At 42.6% G+C, this 18077-nt stretch overlaps 1 non-coding gene across 1 annotated transcript; it reads left to right on the top strand.

The window, feature by feature from the left end:
* Window positions 1-12092: 12092 nt before the first annotated feature.
* Window positions 12093-12171, top strand: LOC121153544. Its single transcript, XR_005883421.1, has one exon. It is a non-coding gene; the product is annotated as a small nucleolar RNA SNORD20 (small nucleolar RNA).
* Window positions 12172-18077: the final 5906 nt, after the last annotated feature.

Below are 18077 nucleotides of genomic sequence, written 5' to 3' on the forward strand. Positions count from 1 at the left end.
CAAAGTAACAAAAGAAAAAGACACTTAGATCTAAAGACCTTTCTGTGGATACATACAAGGCAAGGATTTAGTCACTGAGCAATCATGCCAGGCTCTCTGGGTTTTCTTTTGGGTTTCCTGCCCAGAAACACACAAACACGGTCATTTTATAAGCAAACTGGGTTGCAGAAAGTGTACGCTTTGTTACTACACCAAGTTAAACTAAATACTCTTAATAAGTGTTTTATCAGGGCTCCACACGGTAGCCTAATGGCTGAAGTCCTCACCTTGCTCGTGCCAGGATCCCTCATGGGCTCCAGTTCGTGTGCCAGCAGCCCCACTTCCCTTCCAGCTCCTGCTTGTGGCCTAGGAAAGCGGTCAAGGACGGTCCAAAGCCTTGGGGCCCTGTGCCCTCATGGGAGACACGGAGGAAGCTCCTGGCTTCTGGCTTCAGATCAGATCAGCTCCTGGCTCTTGTGGCCACTTGGGGAGTGAATCAGCAGACAGCAGATCTGCCTCTCTGTCCTCTCTCTGTAGATCTGCCTTTCCAATAAAAATAAATTTAAAAATCTAAAAACAGGTATATCATCAAGGTCTACAGTCCAAAACCTTTCATTCCACTTCCTGCATGTCTTACAAAGACAGATTTCCTTTCTCGATAGGATTCAATTTTGTAAAGATTTCTTGAATTTTGAAAGGCAGAGTTGAGGGGAAAGAAAGATCTTCTATCTGCTGGTTCACTCCACACATGGCCAAAACAGCTAGTGCTGAACCAGATCAAAGCCAGGAGCCAAGAATTTTATCCAGGTCTTCCACATGGGTGGACAGTTGGACCATCCTCCTCTGCTTTCCCCAGGCACCCTGGCAGGGAACAAGATTGGAGGTGGAGCAGGTGAGACAAACCAGTGCCCACATGGGATGCCCACCACTGCAAGCAGTAGCTTAACCCACTATTCCACAGCATCTACACTATGATTCAATTTTTAATTAATCTCATATTTTGGGAGGAGAAGGTGCAGCACATGAGGACCTGCCCTATTTATTAGACATTTGGGCCTACAGTACCTGCTCAGTAAAAATTGCTACATTATTAGGTCAAAGTGCTCATGGAAAGAGAATAAAAATGTTCCCCTTGAGTTCCTGCTATGGTGTACAAAACTCTCTTAACAGAGCAGAGGCCTGACACCAGGCTGCCCGTGTGCAAACAAGGAGCAAGCTGGGCTTTTTCCCAGAGGACCCACGCCTCCAGAATGTTCTTCCCCCCCCCCGATCAGACACAGGCGGAAGTCAGTGCTGCTGTCTGCTCAGTCAGGCGTTTTCCCGAGGCCTGTGGGAGGACTGGGATCACAGATTAAAGTGGTGGTAAGTCCTTATTTATTCTGACTGCACAGCAGTCTCCCCAAGCCATCCATTTAGAGGGATGGGTGATGCTCTTCGAAGAGCAGACAATGCCATAAACATTTTTATTTCCCCTCCTGAGTTCCTGTCTTTGGTGGCTGGACTGATTTTGGCTCCAGCAGGGCACAGACATGGTTTCCTGGCCAAGGGAATGAAATGCAAGGAGGCTCACTTCCCAGACCGGCCTGGCACACACCATTTGGCACGGCCCAGTGATTTGAGCAATGGGCTGAAAATTCCAGACTAATTATGCCCTCTCCTTCGTCAACCTTGCTGTGTGGTGCCACGTGAAGCACCTCGCTTCTCTGGATCTCTTCTGACTTGTTTGCAGACATAGTGGATGTGGCTGCTGCGACATAACAGGCTACTGATAGCCTTGTTGATGTTTGGCTGCTTCATCTAAAATGAGATTGACTTACACAAATGTCTTCCTTGCCTCATAGTGTCATTGGAAGATTAAAGTGTATATTAAAAATTGCAAAAATGTATAGAATGCTAAATAAATTGGTTCTCCATAAAGCCATCATTGGGAGTAGGATAAAGTTTGAAATCATGTCCAGAATTCCTGACTCCTTTTCTAGGATCCATGAAAAGGCAAGTATGCTAAGTCCCTTCCCTTTCCATACACAGTCACTAACCTTGGACCCAAAAGTGGTTTCGTGTTAGCATGGCGGCTCAATGGGTTGATCCTCTGCCTTGCAGTTCCAGCACCCCATATGAGCACCGGTTCGAGTTCCAGTTGCTCCACTTCTGATCCAGCTCCCTGCTTATGGCCTGGGTAAACAGTGGGGAATGGCATGTGTTCTTGTGCCCCTGCACCCCCATGGGGGATCCAGAGGAAGCCCTGGACTTTGGATCAGCTCAGCTCTGACCATTGCAGCCATCTGGAGAGTGAACTAGCAGATGGAAGGCCTCTCTGTCTCGCCCTCTCTGTAAATCTTCTTTTCAAATAAAAATAATTTAAAAACTTTTTTAGAAAAAAATATGTTTTCAAGAAACAGTTATTCTTTCGCGGAATGTCCTAGAACTAGCTAAATCCAGAAAATCCCTCGGCTAGCACTTCAGAGGGGGCATGAGATCGGTTGTCAGGTGGAACCCAAGAAAACATGATGTGACATTCCTACATAAAGCAAATACTGAAGTGAGCCATGCTTCTCTTTTAAGCTCTCAAGCATATAGAAAGTTTCTGAGTGAGGATTAGACCCAGAGGGCCAGGCCTGCTTCCTTCCCTCCATGTGGAGTCACATTATATCCCTAGTTAATTCTTTGGTAACTGGGGAGCTTTGGTCTTTGCAAATGTCACAGTTTACCACAGTGTATTTACTTCTGGGTGGATTAGCATGAATGTGTCGATTGTATTGGATGGCCAATTTTGTGGGAGTGACTTGAAAGCCTAAAGAATAAACTGTTATTTCACTTGGGGAAATGGGAAGGAAAAAAATGGCAGCATTTTATGTTTTGCTCCCTTTGGTTCATATTTGCACGAAATCCCGATAACCCAAGGCAGCTGGAATCCTGAGTATAATGATAACGTTGGTGGTGAGAGGTTTGAACTTGGCTGGAGTGAGGGGGTTGTAGGAAGGAGGCCTTGTGTAGGAGGCAATTTTTACACGATGATATAAAACCCAAGAAACATTTATCAGTGAAAATTACATACGAGGGTTAGAAAAACAAAGTCTTATATTTTTAGAGACCTGCTTACATCGTAAGCCAAAAGTATGCAGCTCGCTTGCTTTCCACGTGGAGACAGTCTCTATCCTACGCACCTGCGAGCTTTCATCATGGTGGAGAACGTTTGCATGTCATTCACTACCCAGAAATCACCTCTGACTTTGAGCAATAAGGCAATTAGATTAGTTACACAAATCAGCTAACTCGAAGCTGGCAGAATGGTGTTTTCTGAAATCACCAGAATCAGGGGTAGGACAGTTAACAAGGCCAATCTAAAGAGAACACAAGCTCTACCCACATTGCTAACAACCAGGGAGCATCCTATGCACTCAGTGCCATGAGTAAGAAGCCTGGGGGGCGGTTCTCTTCTCCCCCTGTGCTCCCACATCCCTCTTCCCCTTGTGCCTCTGCTCTGCCTCTTTGGCCTCGTGAACGAATCATTCATAATCTCTATGGTGGCTAAATGGATATTTTACGTTAAACACTCCAGCATGCACTGCAGCACAGGGACGCACAAGCACCAACATGGCAAGGACCCCTGCCATCCTGCATGGCAGGTGAATGTCGCCCAGCCTGCTGCTGATGGCTGGATTACAGTCAGTCACCACAAAGAGCAGGACATCACTACCAGCCCAGCCTAGGGCTCACATAGTCTTCAATAGGCACGATGTGGTTAACAAGAATGCCCAGCTGTTACTGATTCTTGTCTCTTCCTTTCTCTAAAGAAGAAAATGGAAAAGCACATTGAACTTAACGGAAGGAAGGAAGGAAGGAACAAAGGAAGGAAGGAAAGGAGGAAGAGAGAGAGAGAGAGAAAGGAAGGAAGGAAGGGAGGGAAGGAAGGAGGGAGAGAGAGAGAAAGAAAGGAAGGAAGGAAGGAAGGAAGGAAGGAAGGAAGGAAGGAAGGAAGAAAGAAAGAAAGAAAGAAAGAAAGAAAGAAAGAAAGAAAGAAAGAAAGAAAGAAAGAAAGAAAGAAAGAAAGAAAGAAAGAAAGAAAGAAAGAAAGAAAGATGTTGCAAGCCGCATCTGTATGCACTGGCCACATGCTGTGCCTAAAATGGCGCCGGCCGGAGAAGCCACACCTTCGTGCGTGGTGGAAGTCACGTAGCCTTCGCGATACTGCGCAGGCGCCTAGCGCATGCGCAGTGAGCTGCGGCGTGGCCGGCACGTGAACACTGGGGACTGACGAATCCGGTCGCCCAGGACCCTGCGTGATCATGATGCCGACCTATCATCGGCGGAGGCGGGGCCAGTCAGCACATAAGAGCAGAAAGCCTGCCGGGGTCCCCCCTTCCTCTTCCTCATCTTTGTGCGCGCAATAAACTTTACCGCAGAAGGCTTCACTCGCGTCTGCCTCTTACTGCTGGGCGGTAAGACACGTGGGCGCGACAGAAGGAAGGAAGAAAGAAAGAAAGAAAGAAAGAAAGAAAGAAAGAAAGAAAGAAAGAAAGAAAGAAAGAAAGAAAGAAAGAAAGAAAGAAAGAAAGAAAGAAAGAAAGGAAGGAAGAAAGGAAGAAAGGAAGAAAGGAAGAAAGGAAGAAAGGAAGAAGGGAAGAAGGGAAGAAGGGAAGAAGGGAAGAAAGAAACGAACTGCTAGGTGGGGGTGAATGTTGTGGTGCAGCAGGTTAGGCTGCCCACTGTAGGACACCCAAATCCCAGATCAGAGCATCAGCTCAAATCCGAGCCTCTCTGATTGTAATCCAGCTCCTGTGGATGATGGCCCAAGTTCTTGAATCCCTCCCACCCACGTGGGAAAACAGGATGGAATTCCTGGCTCCTGGCCTCAGTAGAGCACAGTCCCAGCTGGGGCAAACATCTGTGGAGTAAATCAGGGAATGTATGTATGTCCCTGTCTCCATACCTCTGCCTTTAGAATAAATAAATCTTAAAAAAAAATGTGCTAAGAAATCAGAAATTTTGCTCATAGTCCCAAGACTACTTCTATCAAGTTGTGAGACCTTGAACAAATCATTCACCTCTTTGTTCCTGAGTTTTCTGGTTGAAAACTAATGTACAAAGAATCACGACAATGCTGCTTGTTTAAATGAAAGATCATAATAGACCTATGGGTTTCTTCAATGTTTAACCTCTGTATTTCCAGTCCATAATCATTTTATTAGCCTTTTTATGAATAAGCAATACATATTTATACAAACTGTAATTACACCAAACAATAACGAGCAGGGCTAAAAATCACCTCTGATCTTACTACTCTGAGATAACTATATTTGCAAATAGATTGAGTATATACTTAATAACAAATTCACTTATATATTTACTTGACATATGTTTGCAAATGTATCCAAGCAGACTTGACATGCAAAATACACACTGAAAGTACATTTTTTAGAAGATTTCCTTGTATAAAAGGCAGGATGACCGAGAAAGGGACACACAGAGTCCATCCACTAATTCATTCCCAGTTGATCACAACGTCCGGGGCTGAACAAGTCAAAGCCAGGAGTCCAGGTCTCCCTGTGGGATACAGGGACCTAAGAACCTGGGCTGTCTTCTGTTCGTTTTCCCAAGTGCATTAACACGACTCTGGATTGGAAACAGAGTAGCCAGAACTCCTCCAACTGGTTCTGCAATGTGGGATACCAGTGTCACAAGTGGTAGCTTAACCTACTGTGCCACTATGCAGCCCTGAAAATACGTTAAGACAAGTTCGCATCAAAATTGTTTTCCAAAAGGTAGTAATGAGTTTTCTTCTTATTGCCGACACTCAATGGACCCTTTTTCAATCTCTCCACCTGTGGCTACAAGGACGTTGATGATGTCCCTAGCCGTCAGCCACCCTTTGGTTGAGGCCAAAAGAGTCTTAGTGACATGTCAGACATCATAAAGTCACTGGGTAGCCGTGGCAGAATTGGACAAAAGGTCTCCCACCCCACATCCATAGGAATTTTCTTTGTTTTTTCTTTTGTATTTTCTAATTTAAACTAATTTAAACTTTTTTTTTTTCCTGATTGCACTTTAAGAAAAACATTTGACTTAACCAACTTCCCTGGCTTACAGCATTCTTGCCTTCCCACTCCCTAGCAGGCCACCAGCAAGCTGCAGGAAGAGCCACCTTGCAGGACAGGAATGAGTCTTGGGCAATACTTCATGCTAAGCAGAAAAAGTACCTGTGCACATGTCCCTGCGAATCTTCATTTTCCCTTAATCCATGGAGTTGCTTCCCATATGGCATCCCATGAAGGACCATCCCTACACATACCTTTACAAAGGAGATGCCAGGAAACAATGTCAGATACTTAACAAATAATTGTTGACTGATCAAACTTGCTCCAATCAAAGGTACAAGTTTTCCTGGTGTTCTTGTTTACCATGAGATGAGGAAATAGCAGCCACCCACGCCTATCTCACGGAGAGGCCAGCAGACTGAAAGAGACAATGGAGATCAGATCCTTGGAAGAAAAGCACCGTGTGTATTCAGATCTCATTTATATTAACCATCAACTGGAGCACCTGGTTGCTCAGAAGCTGATCAGCAAGAACTATCAAACTTCTTTTCAATCTTAAAACGGCCTCCTTCCTCAGATCACTCCACAAAACCTTTTAAATTATTTACAATTCCTCGTCCAGTTTATTTCCCTGTGGCCTTTCAAGGTCACTTCAAGAGCATGTAGTCAGGTTTTCTCTTTTCTTTCTTTCTTCCTTTTTTCCTCTTACCTCAGTTCCTCCTAAGCATACAGCCAGAACATTTTCACAGTCAAGGAGGGGGTGGGGGAAGCTTTCCTGTCTTGGATAAAACCTTCTGGAGGATCCCAGGGTGCTGCTCACCTAACTCCTGGACTAGAACTCCCCGATCTGGGGTGCCCCACAGCTTGGGAGAAAAGGAGCAGAAACTTCTTTCAGAGGACTGTTGCACTTGTTTTTAACTTTTCCTAATGCTTTCTTTCACTGGGTCCTGGTGCTGTCAATCTCAATGTTTTGTCATCTTATTTCAGATGATGTCTTGATATCTCCCTATAGAATTTAGCAGAGTATTTTGCACATATTGAACAGTTAATATATAAGTAAATGAACTCATTTCAAGCTGTTTTTCTCTGGCTGCTCTTTACCCAATTTTTCCCCTTATCTAGAGAAGAGTTCATTTCAGTGCTTCCTAAACTTCAGCATATATCAGAATCTCTCAGGAAGTTTGGTCAGCACATTGCAGGGACCCCCCTCAGAGCGTGTAAGAGGGCTGAGGTTTGGCCCAGTAATGAACATTTCTAACAAGTTTCCTGATGATGCTGGTCCAGGAATCAGACTTTGAAAATCTCTGGTTTGTCTGATCCAAAGATTGTTTAACTTTTTTTAAAAAAAAAGGTTTGGTTTCAGACATTTCCAAATTTTATATATAGGTGATTTTTTTTTTATTATTTTTAGGTGTATTTTTTAAAGATTTTTTTTATTGTAAAGTCAGATTTACAGAGAGAAGGAGAGACAGAAAGATCTTCTATCTGCTGGTTCATGCTCCACGTAGCCACAATGGCCAAAGACGAACCATTCTAAAGCCAGGAGCCAGGAGCCTCTTCCAGGTCTACCGTGTAGGTGCAGGGTTCCAAGGCTTTGGGGCATCCTCTATTGCTTTCCCAGGCCACAGGCAAGGAGCTAGAAGGGAACTGGAGCAGCCAGGATATGAACCAGAACCACATGAGATCCCTGTGCATGTAAGGCAAGGGCTTTACCCACTAAGCTACCATGCCAGGATCTAGGTACAATCTGGTTACCAATTTTATTATGCAATAACATTCATAGTCATCTGCAATATGGATATATATCTATATCTACTAGTCTTCCTATCAAAGACTTAGTCTAATCTAGAATATTTTTCCTTTCTACGAGCAATGCCTATTAACACAAGTCTCTGTTCTTGGTCCTCAAAGAAAAATAATCAGCTCTCACACCATAAATTATTTACTATGACAAATTCTACATTTGTTGTAGAGGATAATAAATTTAGAATTGGAAATGGCCATGAGTGTAACCACATGTTCATTTTACAAATGGAGACTAAAGCACATAAAGTTAACAAGATTTCACAAATAGGTTGTAGCACATGCAAGACCCAAATTCAGCTTCCTTTTCCTGTCTTCTGTTCCTTTTCTTTCTTTCTTTTTTTTTTTTTTTTAGCCCCATCACTATATTCCTTGGGATATATATAGGAGACTATAATGGCATGTGAAGCTATGGAAATATCTTATTCATTATCTGTTTCCACACCTCTCTCTATCTATAGAAGTCTTTCTCCAGTTCATGCTAACTTCTCCAGTGATGAACGACACCCCTACTCAGCAGTCCATTGACAATAGATACCCTCCATCACACTGTGTATCGCCATGCGTTCTGAGGCACAAAGCTAAGTACTTTACAGGAAGAGCCTCGCTGAAGCCTTGAGTGAACCTTCCTAATTTTCAGATGTAGAAATTGAGACACAGAATGCCTGCCTCCACCACCAGAGTTGGAATTTATGACTGATGTTTTGTTAGCAGAGCCCCAACCAGAAAATGAGCTCTTGGGGACAAAGATCATCTACAACTGACTATCTCCTACCATGTTTGTAGCCCACAGAGAAAATCCGATAAACACCTGTCGAGTGGATGTTTGGAAGTAAATGCCTTGGTCTTACAAGTACTTCTGCTTTCCTTGCTCCACAATCGCCTGTCCTTTAATCATAAAAATGCACAATTGTCCTGGAAGTTGGAAGGACCATGTCTCCCTACACCACAAACTCTACAGTTGACTGTTTCTGCCCTGAAATGTGTACTCTGTCACGTTATCCCAGTGATCTTAGCCTGCCTGGGCCCCCTCCCTAGGAGCCCTTGCTTACAAAGTACACTTAGTTACTCACAGTGGATTGTTCCAATGGTAAAAATGACTCACCCTCTCACCATTCCCATTCAACAGAGGGGAAAACAAGTAACCAAGTCACATCCAAGGTCAAAGTCAAATGAATGGGGGAGGCAGACATGAAACTAGTGACCCTGGCCCTGAATCTAGTTAGTTATGCCTCCGGCTCCTGGTTCCTTCCAAGATTTCTACATCGTTGCAAACCCTGCTGGCCTTGCCAGATGTTTACCACATCTTTCAAGTGGAAGCAAGTCCTCCCAATTAGACTCACCAGGGGAAACCCATTCTACTTCTCTGAAACAGGAACGGCTGAACCAGTTCGCCTAAAATAAGAACTGACGTGACTCTTTGTCTGAATTCTGAAGCTGTTCTGACAGCATCTTCTAGCTGGCAAAGGTCCCACCAGTAATGAACCGAAATATAAAAACAAAGGCTGTGCTCATGCTGTTTTCCAGCCAGAGAGGACTAAGTGCTAGCTGAGTACTGAAATGCCAGCGTGTTCATGTGAGTCTTCAGCCTGACTTTTCTCCACTGAAATACTCTATCAGATTCACACCAATACACACAAGTGCATACACACACACACACACACACACACACACACACACACACACACACACAATATCTCCATGTTTCCACAAGAGTCTTGGAAAACAAGCCAGTTTCTGAAGTCACTTCACATGTCTCCCTGCTTTTGTTTTCTCTTCGGGGAATAAGCATATAGCTGAAAATAAAACAAATTTTAAAACTGCACTTAGAATTGAAGTGATATGATTTGTCCTCATTCCCAACATCGGCATCCAATGTCTTGTAATGATTGCCTTTGAATAGAGCCATCTTTGTGCTGGGCCCTTGGGCCTAGTGCAGTAGTCTAGTGGCTAAAGTCTTTGCCTTGCATGCCCCAGGATCCCACATGGGCATCGGTTCTAATCCCACCAGTCCCCCCTTCCCATCCAAATCCCTGCTTGTGGCCTGTGAAAGCAGTTAAGGATGGCTCAAAGCCTTGGAACCCTGCACCCACGTGGGAGACCTGAAAGAGGCTCCTGGCTCCTGGCTTCGGATGACACATTTCCAGCCATTGCATTCACTTGGGGAGTGAATCAACAGACGAGAGATCTTCCTCTCTGTCTCCTCTCCTCTCTGTATATCTGACTTTCCAATAAAAATTAAAAATAAATCTTAAAAAATTCTCTTAAAAAAATCTGATTCATTTAGAATTGGGGAACAGAAATGGTGAGAATCAAAAGACTCATACAAGAACAGTAGCATAAGACAAGAACTGAATGTTTAAATTACATTTACTATCAAAGATATTCTGGAGTGACAAAGCACTCCAAACCAGCTATTCTGGATCTAATCTAAGAAAAAACAATAAACACCACTGTAACAGTCTTTCTAGAATTCGAGACAGCAAACCTCAAACCCCAAAGTATTTTCCTCGAGAGGTTTCCAAGTTAAACTGGGAAGCACACATAATTAAGAGCACGGACCTGATGACAGTAGCTGCTCTGGCAAAGCCACCACGAGGGCATTCCTTGGCATGCTGGATGAATTGGCTTCACACCAAGAGAGGCCAGAGGAAGAATCTCCACTCCCACATCAGTATCTTGCCTGACTCCACCCTCTGAGGGCTCCCTTCGCCCCCCACTGACAGAACAGAGACGAACTCAAAATTTTAGCCCCAATTGCTTTAATCTAAGGAATTACAGTCAAACTGAACACATAATAGAGCGGAGAAAGATTTCGATGAGTATTTTACACTTTATTTATTTACTTAAAAATCAGAGTTACAGAGAGAGAGAGACAAAGTGAAATTTTCCATCTGCTGATTCATTCCCCAATGGCCACAACAGCCAGGGCTGGACCAGCTTGAAGCCCGAAGCCAGGAGCTAGAAGCTTCTTCCAAGTCTCTCCCAGGGGCAGCAGGGTTCCAAGCACTGAGGCCATCTTCCATTGCTTTACTTGGGCAATTAGCAGAAGCCTGTACTAGAAGTGAGTCACCAGGGCATGAACAGGTGCCTACATATGATTCCAGCAATGCAGGCAGCAGCTTTATTGGCCATATCACAATGCCAGCCCCAAATAATTTACAGTTTGCACTGCTCTGATTTCATTGGATTTTACTTCTATTGTCTTACGTCCCATTCAGGGACAGAGTTTAAGCTAAGATAGTGCTTGTAAATCCAGATAATTACTGGAAGAAAATATATAACATTAATATATATAATAGGCTTAATATGAGAACCTATCCCATTAAATCTAGTTTTATATTCCCACTTTTAATGAAGTCTTAAATGTAAGGAACAGCTTGTTTTTACTTTAATTCTGCTATGTGAACATTGCATTGCAAGTACAAGGGTACCCAGAAAATATTTGGCCTTAATCTTGTTCACGGGAAGTGGCAAGAACTGCGGAAAACAGGTGCATAGTAAGCTAGTCCAGCAGGGGAAACCACCACACACCTCCAGCAATCACCAGAACATTGGAATTCGTAACTCAGGGTTGCCAACTGCTCAATACTTTAACAGAAGCCAGAAATAAGGACTTTCCCCCTGTTGGCAACTTATTCTGCTTCTGTTGCAGTTATCAGCATCTTTTGCTTATTGAGGAAAAACAATTTCAATGAACAAAAAGCTAATCAAAAGCTATCTGTATGTAACTTGTGCCTGAGACCACGGTTAGGTTGATTCCTTACCTCTTGCCTCCCCCTTTCCCGCACCTCATCCCAACCAGTCTTCCACCTTCACCCACAGCCCTCCGCCCTCAATGGTCACCTGTGCCTAGTTGTCAACTCAGTACACAGCTTGGACTCAGTAAGGGTAGAACGTGCTGGTCTCCATGCTGCCTGTGAACAACTCAGTCACTTGCAAGGGATGACTGTAAAAGAAAGGCTAGCTGGTCCCTTTCATCGGTGTTTCCAGCTCTCAGGAAATCTGGGTTAGATGTGGTCGCACAGGTCTTGGTCTATGGAAAGGGACCCTCTCTCTGAATTCCGAGAGCATGACAATGTGGCGTTGTGGAGAAGGCAGTGAGCCCTGAATGAAGAGGAAGTACGTCTCTACTTGGAACCCCATGTGCTCATCCATGAAAAACAGGGATTTAACAAAACGACTCTGAGAATCTCCTGAAAGTTCCAGCATCCTCTTCTATTATTACAACTACTGGAAACTAGTTTAAGGATTTGTAATGAAAATACACATATATGGACGTGATGACTGATGCTCTGAGGAAAGATGAGGAAATCTCAAGAAAATTCCTCTAGATAGTCTAGTTCTGATCCAGCTGTGGGGAAAAAAAAAAAAAAGAAAATACACACATAATGACTTTAAGGATTGGCATGTTGTGAACAGTTGATTATTAAGTGGTCGAGAATATTTTCTGTCCTCACAAAACAATTACTTTTTTTTTTCTATTGTGGAATGGTTCTATATTTTAATATTGTCTTTATATTTCTAGATATTTATCTTGAGGATTTGCCTTTATATTTTGACCATTTGTTAAGAGCCTACACACAAATGTAAGATTGTTTCACCTTAGTCTTTTAGGAGACAGAGGAACAAGAGAGGGAATTGTTTGCAGTTTCTTGGCTTTTGTTTCCACAAGAAAGCTCTTCATTTTGTTTAAGTCGCTGACTTTTTTTTTTTTTCAAAATAAATATCCCAGGGAAGGGAGGAAATTATAGCGAGACACCGAAAGTCCATACACTGCACTTCCACCCATCCTTCCACATTTCCATGTCCCTTGATGCTTCTTTAACAATGAATTGAAGATTGATGCTTTTTGGGATAATGAGGCATGGAGCTACCTTTAAGACACATGGTTCCTTTTCAGATCCTTCTCTGCATGGGCCAGGATATTGGGGGAAATCAGCAGATTTCCAAGTGTTAATGTTCAACCAGGTACAGTGATGGGTATAAAGCACTAAGAGCAAGACAGATTCATTTGACAGGTCCACCCTTCCAACCTATTGAAGTAGCCATGTAGTAGCCTTGTATGTTGCCTTGTCAAATTAGCTGCTGAGCTGTTGCCTGGCTCCTGGCTCTTGACAGACTTAACGGGAAAAGTCCTGTCACCGAGTGTGATGAAGTGGTGCCTGATTGTGCTACAAGATGTCCTGTGGATGCAGTCCAGACCGTTTCGACTAATCATCAACTTTGCAGATTCCAACACCAGGGCTTGTCTGCCTGGGCAGGAGCTTTGCAAAATCAGCACAAATGATCTGACTGTAGAAAGGATATAAAGAATTGTTTTACTTATTTTTTAAATGTTATCTCATGAAACACGCATCTTTTTTTTTTTAAATCTTATATTTGTTTTCATTTTATTTGTGAGAAAAAGAGAGATTCCATCCATTGGTTCCCACCCTCTGAATGCCTTGTTAAAGCCAGGGCCTGGGCCAGGCTGAAGCCAGGAACCTCGTCTGGTCTTTCCCATGGGTGTCAGGGACCCCAGTACCTGAGCCCTCATCTACTGCCTCCCAGCCTTTGACTTCAGCAGGAAGCTTTATATGAAGCAGAGAAGCTGAGACTTGACCCAGTCACTCTCACGTGGGGTGCAGACATCTCAGCTACTGAACCCAGCACCCACTCCTTCATTTATTAGTATTTCAAAGACTGACCGCCATAGGAAGCCTCATGGGCATCAGCTGTGGGTATTATTTTTAGTCTGTAATTCTAAAAGTAAATGTGATATAACACCAACCACTGACAAGCATCATACGCACATTGTAGACTCCAAGCAAGCAACAGGCTCCAGATGACTGTCGAGGCGCTGTCCAGGCACATCCTTAGAGGGTTGTAAATATAAACAAGACATCCATCGCAGATCTGCTAGGCAGAGACAAACAAGCCCGCTGCCTACCAAGCGTGGCGGTGGCAAAAGCTATTCCAAATGGTATTTTCAAAGACAAAGAAGGATGGTCACTGCATTTGGTTAAAAAATAGACCAGAATATTCATCCTGTACATTTTGGCTGTCTGTCACAAGCACGCGATTATAGCTAACCCCAGTAACTCCTGGAATTCCTGGGAAAATTCAGCTTATAGCTAGAAAACAGACACAAAGCATGTAAAGCTTGAGTGGAGACAGAATCAAATCCAACCTGGTCCACTGCAGCTCCCATATTCACGTAGGAGTCGGTCCTGAAGCCCAGAGAAGTGAGCTGCTTTCTCATGCCACAATGGAATCCTGACTCAAATTTCCACCTTCATCTCTCCTCAATCAAATCCCTGCTCCCAGCTGAGTTTCTCCTTGTGATTTGTGTAATTATAAACTTGTTTTCATGTATTTTAGTATATTAGCCATAGCACATCATTACCTAAAGCAGCCCCAAATTTAAAGCCTTTGCAAACCCATTACAACAAAGGGCAATACTTAGCATAGGAAGTTAGCCAATTCGCTTCTGTTCTCAAACCAAAGCACAGAGGAACTGGCTCTCAGCTGTGGTCCAATGACAATTAACTTGGTTACTAGCTGTGTCAATAATACAAGTGCTACTTTAAATGATGGATTAAGCATCTAAAACATTTTAAGGACAGTATCTAAAATAGAAAACATTTAAATTAGCATATAAACATGCATAAAATAAAATTGCCTTTGCTATTTTTGCAGATAAATTATATTCTGAAAATTAATCAGGGAGTGGCACTGTGGTGAAGGAATTAAGACACTGCTTGCTTGGGACACCAATATCCTGGGAAAGAATGCTCTGCTTCCATCCAGCTTCCTGCTAATGAGCCTGTCAAAGCAGCAGGATGTGCTCAAGTACTCAGGTCCTTGATGGAGAGAGTACTTAACTGGCTTCAGCCTAACCCAGCCCTGGCTCTTGTGGCCACTGGGGTTTGAACGTGGGGATGGAAGATCACTCTCTCTCTCTCTCTCTATATATATATATGTGTGTGTGTGTGTGTGTGTGTGTGTGTGTGTATGTGTGTGTGCGTGTAAATATATATAGATATTCATGTATATTATTTTGCATTTCAAATATATAAATCTGATAAAAATTAATCATAGAAGCATACCTTTCATTTATGAAATTCTTTCAGATGTAAAATTTAACTCATGATGACTTTATTTCCCAGACCACACAGATAATATCAGCAGAAAAATAGAAACCAAGTGCCATTAACCCATCCCAATAAAATTATTTCCCAACTATACTTTTACTTTATTAAAGGCAATGGGAAATAATTTCTCATTAAGAAATTTGTATTGAACAGTCCTTATATTTGAATGTCAATTACAGTTTTAAAGTTCTTGAATGTTAGCTCAGTTTTTCCCATGAAGCAGCAATAAAACTCCAAACTTGTGTTGCTTATGTAGGGAAATCGTCAGAGAACACAACCGAATCTCTGCTTGCACTAATAATGACTAGGTAGCCGTCATTTTTAAAAACAATGTCACAAAAGCTATTTCGAGGCTGTCATGCTTAAGAATAATTAGTTTCCATCAAAGCAACAGATTATCTGTTCATGTTGTCCACTGGGTCATTACAATGAACAACCAATACAGATAAATGATATCTAATCTTTTCTGCTCTTCTATTGGGCTGATTGATGGTTATAACATCTCCAATATTATAAGGCAGAAAAATTATGCTGACATTTAGAAGCAAAAGCACAGAAAGATAAAACTAAGTACAAAGCCTGCCCAACACTATTGGGGGGTGGGGAGAAGAAATTATCTAGAGACAAATAGAACTGAAAACAGAATGGCAATTAGGCCAAAAGAGAATTATGGGAAGCAACGGCTATACCTTGTGGGTGGCAGGCAGCTCAATTAATTACATAACAAGAAGGGGGAACCCAGGCATTTTCGTAAGACACATTATTAAAAGGAATATTGACTTAAGCATCTTTTAAATTTTATGCCCTAAAAGAAGACAAAAGGGTTTTCCTAGTATTGATCCGCTTCTGAATCAGGTTGACTTTAAGGGATCACATAATGAGAAATGGTTGAGCAGCAAATGAGACTAAGAAGGAACTGCAATTACTTACAACTCACATTTACCAGGCTCAGTAGACGAAAGCTTTTCATGTCGCGTTGTGCTTGTGCTGTATCTGTCAGGTAGACAGGGAAAGAATCATTTAGCTCACCTTACATACAAGACAGCTACACGGGACCGTACCTTCACTCCCCTCCGTTAGCATTTGTTATTGAAAGAGGGGCTATGGCACCAGGATGGCTTAGCCTGAGTCAAGACCAAAGCCCTGTTTAGATCCGATTTTCAGAGATTTGGAAAATATGTACTGTTAGAGCTGCTCTGGCTTCAGACTACATCAATTCTAAAGAAAGAGAAGGAAAACTTTGCAACTCAGAAAGTGTTCATGAGAACAGGCCTTTTCTTAGAAAATTCTATTTGATCGTTTATGTTACTTACTCCAGTCTTCAGCTATTTTTACGGCAATTTTTTTTTTAGAATCAACACTTTCCTACACATGCATTTTATGTTTTTCCATTACAGGAAAATAACAACCTTGATCCCTTTCAATGTAATGAGATTCCAAATTAGATCCTGGAACAAAATAAGGACATTTCTGGAAGAACTGAGGAAATCCAAATAAAGGACACGGTTTAGTTAATAGGGTCACATCACTCAACTCTTAACATCTTAGTTTTGATAAATTAACCACAGTTCTGACAGTCAGGTGGCTATGCCACACAGAGGATGCAAGTACTAGAAAAAGCTGTGAGAAAAGTATGCAGGAAGAGTCTGTATCATCTCTGCAACTCTTCTATTAATCTAAAATTATTTCAAAATAAAAAGATTTTTAAAAAATATTCTCTGGGCTCCAACCCCTCCACCCTTCTCACACTTAGGAATTCATAGACAACTTGCAGGTGAGTGGATGCTAGTTAGACTTACCAACAGTGGCACCATAGTGGTCCACTGGTGACACCTTGATAGCAAGAAAGAAGAGCTACAAAAAAAAAAGTTTTATGAATGTTTTTCCTTCACACCACACACACAAACACCAGGAAGAGAAAAGGAAAAATTGCTAAGTGTACTCTTCTTTAAACCAGTGATTCACATTGGGGGCATTATTCCCCCGTCGTCCTAGGAACATCTGGTGACATCTGGAGATGTTGCTAGTTGTCCCAACCAGGAGGTGCCGCTGGCATTCAGTAGGCAAATGCTGGAAATGATGTTGTAATGCCCTCATGCACAGCCATGACCTCTACCACAAAGGACTATCCAATCCAAAATGTCAATAGTGCCAAAGTTAAGAAATCCTGTTTAAAACAATTAAAATTGAAAGGCAAAGGGGCAAGTGTGTGGCACAGAAAGTTAAGCAGACACTTGCAACATTGGTATCCCCATATAGCAACATTGGTTTGAGATCAGGCTGTTCTGTTTCTGATCCAGCTTCCTGCTAATGTCCATGGAAAAGCAGCAGAGAATGGAGTAAGTGCATGGGTTCCTGCTCCACGGTGGGGGACGCAGGTGGATGGAGTTCGAAACTTCAACTTTTAGCCTGATCCAGTTCTAGCCAGGGTGGCCGTTTGGGAAGTAAACCAGTACATGAAAGAGCTCTTGTTTCCTCTCTCTCAAGCCCCCTCTTTCTCTCCCTCTCTGTTACTCTACCTATCAAGTTTTTTTTTTAATATTTTTAAGAGAAAAATAGATGAGAGAATAAATAAGACTAAAGAAAAGCTGTGTCTAGTTGTTTCTAGGAAATGCAATAAAGGTGGATAACTATTTAGGAACAGGTGGTCAGAGTGACCACAGAGGCTGCTGTTCCCCCACAGTTTTTCCAGGCACGACACTTCTCTGGCAGCAGCCCCCTCCCTCGAAACCCCACCCTTCTTTCAACTTACCCATCTTGACTCTCCTTAGTAGCCTGTTAGGATTTCTTTGTAACCGCTCTGCCTTCAAAGCCATCACTACTTTCTGCGATGGTTTCTCCAACTCACAGAGCTTCTAAGGACTGTGTTTGATGATGCCTGCATCTTAATTTGCCATTTCCCTGGCTCGTGGCAATTATTTTTTAATGTTACATATTACTACTAACTACCATATTTTATTGACTCATGACATTATCAGTTCAAGATGTATCATTATTTTACATTCCACTAAAAACACTACCGAGTTACCAATAATAAGCCATTATCAAGTATTAGATATAACTCAATAACATAGACATAAAACATGAAAATAGAGGTGGGCATTGTGATGCAGCAGGTTAAGTC

This window comes from Ochotona curzoniae, unplaced genomic scaffold, assembly GCF_017591425.1.
Source record: "Ochotona curzoniae isolate NIBS_2020 unplaced genomic scaffold, NIBS_Ocur_1.0 contig_2692, whole genome shotgun sequence".
Lineage (NCBI taxonomy): Eukaryota > Metazoa > Chordata > Mammalia > Lagomorpha > Ochotonidae > Ochotona > Ochotona curzoniae.